Genomic DNA, 10,422 nt, shown 5'->3' with positions numbered 1-10,422 from the left:
ACATGAATGCATACAGCTGGAGGGGGAGAGGAGGAGAGAGGAGCTCAGTGCATCATGGGAAGTCCCCCGGCAGTCTAGGTCTATAGCAGCATAACTAGGGGCTGGTCCAAAGCAAGCCTGGCCGGCCCTAACTATAAGCTTTATCAAAAAGGAAACTTTTAAGCCTACTCTTAAATGTAGAGAGGGTGTCTGCCTCCCATTCTGCCTCTGGAGACTCTAGGAACCACCAGTAAGCTTGCATTGCATTGCTTGGGAGCGCAGTGTTCTAGTGGGTCAATAGGGTACTACGAGCTCTTTAAGATATAATGTTGTTTGACCTTTAAGGACTTTGTAGGTGAGGAGAAGGATTTTAAATTCTGTTCTGGATTTTACAGGGAGCCAGTGCAGAGGTGCTAAAATGGGAGAAATAAGATCTCTTTTCCTACTTTTTGTCAGTACATGTGCAGCTGCATTCTGGACCAGCTGGAGAGTCTTTAGAGACTTGTTAGGGCAGCCTGATAATAAGGAATTGCAATAATCCAACCTGGAAGTAACAAAGGCATGGACCAGTTGGATGTGCCTGATTTTTGCAATGTTACATAGATTCTAGTAGATTTTTGCATAGGTTAAGCCCATTTAAATACATTGCTTAATCCTGAATACATTTTTTATTGTTAGAGAAACTACAGATATTACAATGATGATGTAACTGAATTACCACCATATCCAGAATTTTTAAAAATCTATTCAACAAAACAAGTCAGACTTGCATTAACCAGATGCTTTATGCCCCGATCTCTATGTGAACTGTAGATTTGTGTAGCCTGTAAGGCCTTTACAATTTGTACACATCCCCTACTTCTAACAGTTGAAATGCTGGTGAGTAGTTATGGCATTTAACTGTAGAGGGTCCAATATTTCACATGAGCTCTCACAGGACAACAGTGCATTGTCCACATCAATGAAAATGTTAACAGCTGGTCTTCTTTTAGTTATTGATAAAGACCAAGAGTTTAAGTATTGTCTCCTCATGTAAACTCAAATGCACTTTTTGCACTAGTGTCGAATCTTTGTAATTTTTTACACATCTTCAGTACAATTTGTAGGGTTTTGTAGTGAGACTTTCCCTCCACTAGTCCTTGTGTCTCACTTAAAAAAAGTTGCACTGATATTGTTAAAGGACAAAAATGATTCAAAAACACTGTCATAAAATATTATATATTAATATTATTTTCCACTTTCACTGAGTTAAATATTTTAACCAACATCAGTCCGGATCATCACTAGCAAATACTCATTCATATTCAGAATATTAACCCTTTAAATGCCAGTTTGTTTAAATTATGCCGCTGTTGTTTTTTTTATATGATACGTTCAGTACCATATAATTTTTATTTCTCGCATACACACGCACAGGTACAGGCACAGTGGTGTTTCCATCACTTCAGAGGACATTACATTGACTTACATTCATTTCCTGGAGACTTAAACTAACCTTAACCATGACCATCACATGCCTAACCCTTACCCTAACCTTAACATAATCCTTAACTAACCTTAACTTTAAACCAAGTCTTCACCCTAAAATTATTGATTTTACGTTAAGGGGACTTGCTTTTTGTCCCCATAAGGGACGCGAGTCCCCACAACATGACTGTATAAAGAGATTTACGTCCTTACAACGTGAGGAATACCTGGACCACACACACACCACTCTCCGACATCCATATCAACACACACACATAATTTTAGATGCATATATTTGCTACATTTGCCTGCAGTGCTCCATAATACAGCAGCAATGCCCTCATTGGAAACCAGGAAATTAGCATGTATTTGGCCCATTGGGAAAACATGAGAAAATGGCTCCATCTGGTGGAAAATAGTAAAAACTAAAATTTTGAAGCCAAGGCTCTAGATTGAAATCCTGATATAATAGGATGCATGATTTTGTGCTGTAATGGTCGTAGCATCAAAATATACGGTTTTAATGGGTCCATGGATCCGAGTGTCTTTATTCTGGCTACACAGTGTATTATAGACTTATTAAGGGAGCTGAGGTTGAACTTCCGAAATGAAAAAAAAATCCACACCCCTGTCAAAATTTACACCACATGCATTAAGACAGTCAAAATGATTGAAAAAAAAAATGTCCCTGGTGAGGCACAAGGCCTAGAGGACACAAATCTGAAAGCCCTATGCCAACTTCCGTCCACCCTGCTGAAGTGTCCCTCAGCAAGACACCAAATTTTTTCCAGGTCTGTGGAACCAGCAAGGGACGTAACAGTGCCCAGCCTTACGCAGAGTGAGAGTGAGAGAAGCACAGAAGGCTGCTTTAGAGATATAGACAGTACCATGAGAGTTAGTACTAGAAATCTTATTGCATTGTTTTATTTAACAATTACTTACCACAGGGAGTCAGTGGTATTCCCTGATATCCCTGAGAGAATATTTTCAAGTACTGGTGTGTGTATGCATGTTTATCCATTATCACAAAGCAGCCTCCTGCTTAACTGACATGCTTCGTGAAGATGGTTAAGAACCAACCTCTTGTAAAACCACAAAACGTTACATGTGAAAACCGCTCGTCCAAAATGACCCAATGACCAAAGGTCCCAAGAGGATGTGACCTGTAATGTGTTGACGTGTTTTTAAGGCATTCACAGACACACACACACACAAACACACACACACACACACACACACACACACACACACTAAACTATGACACATTAGCCTCAAAGACCAAGTTCATACTCAAAGAAAAAAAAATCTGTTTGTGTTGCTTCTATGTTTTGTTTAATGCCATGGCCGTGGGAACATATTTCAGTTTCAGATTTTTAATTTATTATTAAATATTTGCAGGGATCCCCTCACAGCAGAAACAATAAGTGTGTCTCCCCATTAAGAGAGACTTTGTGCGCATTTACGCACGAGGCACAGCAGCATAACTTCATTGATTATTTAAATCTCCAGACACGCCGACAGGATCCGTCGGGATCTACTGTTAATTAATGCCCTGTGTTCTTCTACACATCCAAAAGGTCAGCTGTTACACACACACAGTCCAAGTACATGCAGTGAAATTGTTTGGAGCAAAGCAGCCGTCCTCCTGATAAATCCTGAGCTCCATCAGAGCTGTCTAAAAAGTTTTATTTCAGAAGCTAAAAATGTAATTCTGTTTCCCCTGGAGAGTTTCTTCTGCCCTGTCAAGTTTAGTTTTTAGTTTTGCTGTTTAAATGTCCCATGATATTTGCTGCAGTGACATTAACAGCCTCTTTAAAGTAAATCATTAAAGAAAACATTCATACATCAATACAACACACAATAAAGAAACCACCTGGAAAGCTTGCGCTGCTCGACATAATTTAAAAAGCAATATAGCCCACAGGGACCAGTAGAGGTGGAGTGTAATGTCCACAGTAAGTGGCTGTGTCACGCCCATTTCTTTTCCCCCTCTCCACTATCCGCTATATTAAGCACAGGGTCTATTTTAAAAATTAGCATTTTAAACTTATTACAACAACACAAACAGGCCTATAAGTTGCCAGCCACCTGGAGGCGGGGATGCTGCACCTTGGAGTTGTGCTGCAGCACCCCCAGCACCCCAACCTCCCAGGGCCATGTTTAATGCCCTCTGAGTTCAATGTGCATCTGTTTGTTTGCATCAGTTTTCAAATCTGTCTTCAAACAGTGGTGACCTTATGTACTGTACATTGAAAATGTAGGCCGCTGTGATCGTTTCTTTGAAGGGATCCCTTTGTGACCTGTGTGGACAGGAAGAATGATTACAGGAACTAATGACCCCTTGAATGTACATAAAGGCATGTCAACATTGTTTTAAGACAGAATTCAAAAAATGTAAACCTATCCTTTAAATAATCTTGTAGAGAATGATTGGATGATATTTTTTGGATACTGTTTATGATCCATTGTCAAACTGATCAGTAGAAGACACTCATCTGGGTCTGTAAATTGTTTCTCTATACAAAGAGGTGGTCAGTTTGCCTGTTTCTATGCTGGCAGTCCTTATCTAAACATAGTGTCTTATGCAATGAAACATAATACAGCATATCCCTTGAGTTTGTTTCATGGACTTCCTGGTGCCCCATCCTTTGATATTTCCACCTCTCGGGGGAAAAATGTTCTGAACCTCACATCCACCTCTGTTACATAAATATATTTCAGCAATACAGCCCAACTCCTGCGGTCTGAGGAGGGGCTCTTATCCAGCTCTCTCAGCTCACAGAAACATCACAAAAAAATCAAATATCTATCTGCAGTCTGAGAGAGATGAGCCATATGTCTCTCTCTCCGAATAGGGGTTATGTAATTATTCTAAATAAACTGAAGAATTGATAAAGAGCATGCAGTGATCAAGCTCTGCTCATTGCTAAAGCAGGGTATTTTCAAAATTTGGAGGTGGCCGGCTGATTCCACTAAATGTAATTCATAATATACATTACATAAATAATGTTATTCTAATATCTCCCGGGATCCCACCAGGCAGTACTACTATCTCGAACCAGAGGGAGACATGAAGAATTGGTTACAAGTTGTTCTTTTGTTCAGTGAACGTTCTGTATCTGATGGTCTACAGGCTGCCAAACACCACGCCTAAAAACCCAGCAGGCCAATAGAGTAAGAAATAGTATATAGTATGTTCTAAAGTAAGCTATTACATTCCAGCCACAGAGCTAAGCAACTGTTGAGTGAACAATAAATAGGCTACCTAACAGGTAGGTTTTGAAAAACACAGATCCTTGTCAACAACACTTACTGATGTTCTTAACTTCACACACTCTTCCAACCATCTGTTGCTCGATGAAATAGGCCAAGGACAAAATGACGTTTGTCCTTGGCCTTTTTGTAAAACGCAAGAAAAGGTTAAAACATCTATTTTATTGTGTAACAAACCAAATATTTTTCTGGAAATTTCTGCAGAATAGCGGTAAGTGTTGCTAAACTACCCTCTGGGTATTGCTGAGCTCTGTAACTCGAATGCCAAATAGCCAACTACTGATAACAATTGGAATTAGAAAATCCAGGTCAAAGTAATTAAGTATATTGCATACATAAATGTATGTCAACATACAGCAACACATTTTCCAATACACCAGGTATTTTGTATTTTCACATGATGAACATTTCCTATAAGCAATAACTGTGAGAGCAGAATCTTGTTTTTACACAAAATGAACAAACATGGACAAAGGTCAGTTAAGAGGCCATGACGTCAAGTGTCTTCTATTGTAGACACAGGAAAACAGGAGTGCAACTAATCATACTGTCATATCCTCAGCCTGTGCGTCTTATAGCACAGCAGTTACAATGAGGGAAATGTTGAAACAAGTCAAATCTGCTTGTCTGCTCTTAAGAGTTTCACTGGTTCTTCAATCAGGACAGCAGAAGGCAGTAGAGATGACACTGCCTCCTCTAATCCATATATTAATATAGTATATCTATATACTGTACATTAGATGTGTACAGCTTTATTCTATATATGTTTTTCTACAATTATGAGGTCAATTCTATGTTTGACCTGTATATGACCCAGGATCAAAATAACATATGCTTTTGAACATTAGTAACTTCACACTTTGTTAAGCCAGCATGGCCTCTAGAGGCTGCTAAAGGGGCCACATATGAACTCTCATGAATTTTCTGCTTGGCTTTTTGGTGATCTTGTTCTGGACACTTACAGCTACAATAGTAACATTGTAAAACTACATGTGTTAGTTCTCCAGGGAAGATGTGTCCATTTTATGGTCAGTGTGTGTTATGGGCTTAGACGGGTTTAAATATAAGACACATTGGGTCAGAGCTGCAGATATTGCTTCGAAGTATTCATGTATCATCATCATCATATTTCATGTTTTATACTTTGTTTCGCATATTTTAATCATATTTTTTACTACTATATATGTATGTTTTGCAGTTTTTTGTTACCTGATTTGCTCCATGTTTTTGTGCTAAAGATTTTCCACCCTGATGAACAATAAAGTTCTATTCTTGATTCACATCTGCACCTTGCCACAACCATCATTCATTGATATTTCCTCGAAAAACAGAGAGGTGAACTTTGATTCAGCTTGCTGTGCAACTATGCAATTAAAATCAATTAGTGAATTAGTTTATTACACAGTTGTTTGCCTGTCAGGGGTAATGGTGACCTTCTCACCTATGTATTAAGTGCCCAATAGTGTTCTCTCATGTGTGAGTATGGGAGTGTGGGGGGACTCTTCACATTCCAGACTGTTCAACAGGTGCCAAATCTCAGACAGCACCGTGCTGAGAGCTCCTGGATCAGATACACCATTAATGTAGGGGACTGCTTGGGGTGTGCTGATTTCATATGGTGCGTGTTTTTGTTTGGGCAGAGGAAAGGAAAGCTTTTGTTGTACTGTGGTAACATTCGCGATTGCATATTTTTAATTTCTATTTTAATGCTCACAATCAATTACGAGACAATTGTATATCTCACACGCACTCCATATTGATAGATTTTTGATTTACTCACCACTCGCGTCTTGCGCGTAAAGGATTCCCAGAGCCATTTATGCGCAAATCCCTAACACTTAAGACGAGTAACCAGTGTGGCTGCCACATCTGATTTTCCCTTCATTTCCCTCCCTAACTATAGGAGACCAAGTGGTGAAACCTACAGCGAACAGCGCAGCTATAGGTGGGGGTTTGCAAAGGAGGCGGATCTAATGCGACCCCCACAGTTGAGCTTCGGAGGGTTTTACAATGCCAACCATTTCTCAAAGCGCATATTTAGCTGCTGACTTGGAGAGCGACGGTCCGAGTGTGCGTAAATGACCACGAATGTAGTTAAATTCTGTCACTGAAAAAAGACAGAAAACTCAACAGACAACAGGAAGAGATTCTGATCATCAAATTATTCCCACTCACCAGAGGACTTAACCTGAATGCTTTGTGACAAGATCCTTTGGTAAGAACAAATCTGGTATATTTCTTAACACAAAGATTGACATGTTACAGTCAGATTTAATGCAGTTTTATTTGTTTGAATGATGTATGTGTCTAACTGGTTTCACTGAAGGATTAAGGCTATGATTTAGAATCTTAGTGTGAATGATGTAATAGCCCTGGGGAAATAGATATCATGCATATTTGTGGCCTAAACGATCAAATGACACACTATAATGAGACCTATGGCTTTGTTTCCTATTCGGGGGTAATCAATAAAAAAGAATAGCATGTTTGGTCCCCCTGCCGTGAGCGCCAAGTCCAGATGTCACGACCATGTGCCTCAAGGAGTCAGTGACAGATTGTTGTCTATCTATTGTCCGACTCATTCCTCATTTGCATCTTTTTTTTCGAATACACGCTGCATCAGATCTAAAGTTAAAATCAACAGGTAACAGCTGGATGAATGGCAGTAGCCTGCGTGACTCATGAGATGTCACTTTCATTTGGTTAAAGTGTTTCTCAGGTGTTTCCTAGTTTCAATTGATATGTGTGGGATTTTTTTTACAAGCGCTGAATCTCTCAAACTTAACAAATACTTTTTTCTATGACGCCCATTTCTTACTATGTTATTTCCACAAATCCCTAGTAAGTGAAACATTTTCCTGCGGTTTACTCTGCCCACACCTTTATGTGTTGGTGCTGCTCAAGGAGCACATGGCACTGATCGAGTTAAAGGCGAAGACACTTTCCTTGTAACACAAAACCCATATCCGACCGACCAAGAATCTAAAATAATATCACACCACACAGTGACGTCGTACTCAGTCTACCTCAACACATGAGTAATATAAACACTGGCTTTAACAAGCAGTGGCAGCCTTTTAAAGCACTTTACTTCTATTATTGTCGGCTAAATATACGCATGTGGAGGAAGAGAGCCCTGTGTGGGAAGATAACGCTGCATATTACCACTCTTTGCTGCCTCAGCCTATTACTTGTGATATTGTGTTGTTATTTTGTGCCTGACAATAATGGAGGGATGTAAAGTTTCCATTAGACATTTTTCTCCATGTATGTGAGTATGTGACAGAGAGAGAGAGAGTCAGAGAGGAAAAATCTAGTGTATGGTGTCACAGTTTTTCGTGTGTTGTGTCCGTTTAAATGTTCCTCACACAGTGAAAAACGAATGTACATTTGCCTTGCTGTTTTTTTTTGTCAAATTTGTCATGTTAAATACCATCTACTGTGATAAGTAATAATATATGGCATGAACATTATTGCATATTTGTTTTTAAAGCCGATCACGATATTAATTGTTAAATTAATTGCCTTGTATTTCGTATAACCGATTTAATTGTTTAAGTAATTTTTCAAACAATATGCTAAACATACCATACTTTCACCTTCTCAGTTTTGAGGGTTTGCTGCTTTCTCTGTCTTTATGTGATAGTAAACTAAATATATTTGGGTTTTGGTCTGTTGGTCAGACAAAAACATCAATTTAAAGATGTCACTTTGGACTTTTAAGAAATTCTGATGGCCATTTTCAAAATTGTATAGACGATTAATCAAGAAAATAATCTGTAGATTAATGGATGATGAGCATAATTGTTAGTTGCAGCCCCATTTACTTTTATTTTCTAATACAGCTTACATTCTTTCATGAGTTACATTATTAATTAAGAGAACTAGTCCTTTAAAATCCATGTTAGACAGTTACTTTACTGCAAAAAAAGTCCTGCAGTTATTCAAGGATTACATAGTTATAATAATACTTATAGTTTTGTCTAATATAACTTTTCAAACATTAGAGTAGGGGGGTGCATGAGGAATTTTTAACAGGTGGCATGGGCCCTGTTATTATGCTAAATGTTGGAAAAGCTGACAACTGTGTTGCAGGTTGCTAGTTTGAATCTTTGACTCTCTTGGAAAGTGATGTGTAGGGAAATGTAGATATTGTTGTGCTGTGCAACTGTTAAGATGGTGTGAAACAAGGTGCTTAACCCCAAGTTGCTTCAGTCTTTGTGGGTGAGAGGGTACATTTTTGACTTTGCCCCCCTATCCTACACACTAAACACCCTATATAGGTTTTCATACTGGGTTCATCACAGCGGAGAGGGAGCAGATAAGCTAGGCTGCAGTCAGTGACCCCGTATGGTGATCAAAGTGGCTGAGAGTTTGAGCAGGAGCTGGACAGGTGCGTCGTGTGTGGACACCGATGCTTTATCCATGTGGGAAGCAACCAGCTGTGCTCTTTTGTCGCACTTTAGAGACCTGTGAATATCTGCATTTGAGTCAGCCCAAGTGTTAAGTGGCAGGCACTCCAGAGGTTATTATTATCTTTGTCATGGAGCTCATAATCTGTGGGCTTGAACCTGACGGTATCATGTGTTGTTGTTGTCTATTTATATTTAAGTCATTGGAGAGTCCTTTGTTGATATTATGTATTGAAATGGATAAATGGCAGAGAATATAGTTTTTGGCCTAATCCACTCAGACCAGTTGTCATAAATTACATGTTCTCCCTGCAGGTCCTCTGATCTTAAGAATCTTTTTGAAAAACTGTCCTAACAATTTCTATTTGAGAAAGTTTAAACGAAAATTGATTTACCTTGTAGCTTTCAGTCTGTTCAAAGAGCGTCTTTAATGCTTTGTGGTTTTCGGTTCCTTAATGGGTTGAAAATGGCACTAACGCTCCCATATGAGTTTGTTCCCTGCGGGGCAATCACTGCCAAAATATATGTTCTCAAATCAATATATACTGCCTAAAATATTCCACTGAGAGTCATATGTTGCTGTGTTAGAGATCTCTCAGAGAATAAATCACCATGTCCTCAGTAAGCTATAAACTCAAACATGTACTGAATGTCAGCAGTTGTATGAATTTCTACCATTTCAAAATGTAAAGCAGATCTGTTCCAGTACTTTATTTATCATCCTTTTGCTTTTAGGTCACATTTTTTATGCTTGTGTTAATATGTGTTCAAGGCTTTTCCTAACAACAGAAAAACCCCACATCAATACATTTTCCATTACTTTCACTTAAAGTTAAAGGACGATGCTCCTACAATTTCCAATTTTACACTTCTGCAACGGCATCTACCACTGTGACAATGGTGTTGATGGTCAGATTCCATCCCAAACCGTCATGTGAACATGGGCAAAGTCAGTGTATACTGTGATATAGTGTCTGCCAATGCGTTGTATGCAAACTAGTCCTTTAGACACCCTTGACCACCATCAACACCTCTCATGTGATGTGCTTCTTTTGTAAACACGTCTTGGTTTGCTGACAACAAAAAGGAATCCATATGCACACATACATAGATTTGTCACCTTTTACGTAGTTTTGGATGTAATTTACAATTGTTTTTTAACACAATGTGCCAACTATACCATGGCTTTCGGGGAGCTTTTTTTTTTTTTTTTTTACCAGGGGGTGGGGGGTGTTGTGTGGGGGCGTGGGGGGGTGCGCTTGAGGACTTGACTGTGACTCTTGTTGCAGAG

General features: G+C 39.1%; 1 protein-coding gene across 2 annotated transcripts in view; it reads left to right on the top strand.

Moving 5' to 3' along the window:
• Positions 1–6,428: 6,428 nt before the first annotated feature.
• The window catches only part of slc38a3b (solute carrier family 38 member 3b), a 29,579-nt gene continuing 25,585 nt past the window's right edge, over positions 6,429–10,422 (top strand). Inside the window, exon 1 of one of the 2 annotated variants that reach the window (XM_067587109.1) lies at positions 6,429–6,934. The gene's annotated coding sequence lies outside the window, so the exon portion shown is untranslated. The remainder of the gene's footprint in view (positions 6,935–10,422) is intronic. The other variant, XM_067587110.1, reaches the window with a different exon arrangement.

Source organism: Thunnus thynnus, chromosome 4 (genome assembly GCF_963924715.1).
Source record: "Thunnus thynnus chromosome 4, fThuThy2.1, whole genome shotgun sequence".
Taxonomy (NCBI): Eukaryota; Metazoa; Chordata; class Actinopteri; order Scombriformes; family Scombridae; genus Thunnus; species Thunnus thynnus.
Note: the sequence above shows the minus strand (reverse complement) of the source record. Positions and strands in the feature narration are given on the sequence as shown.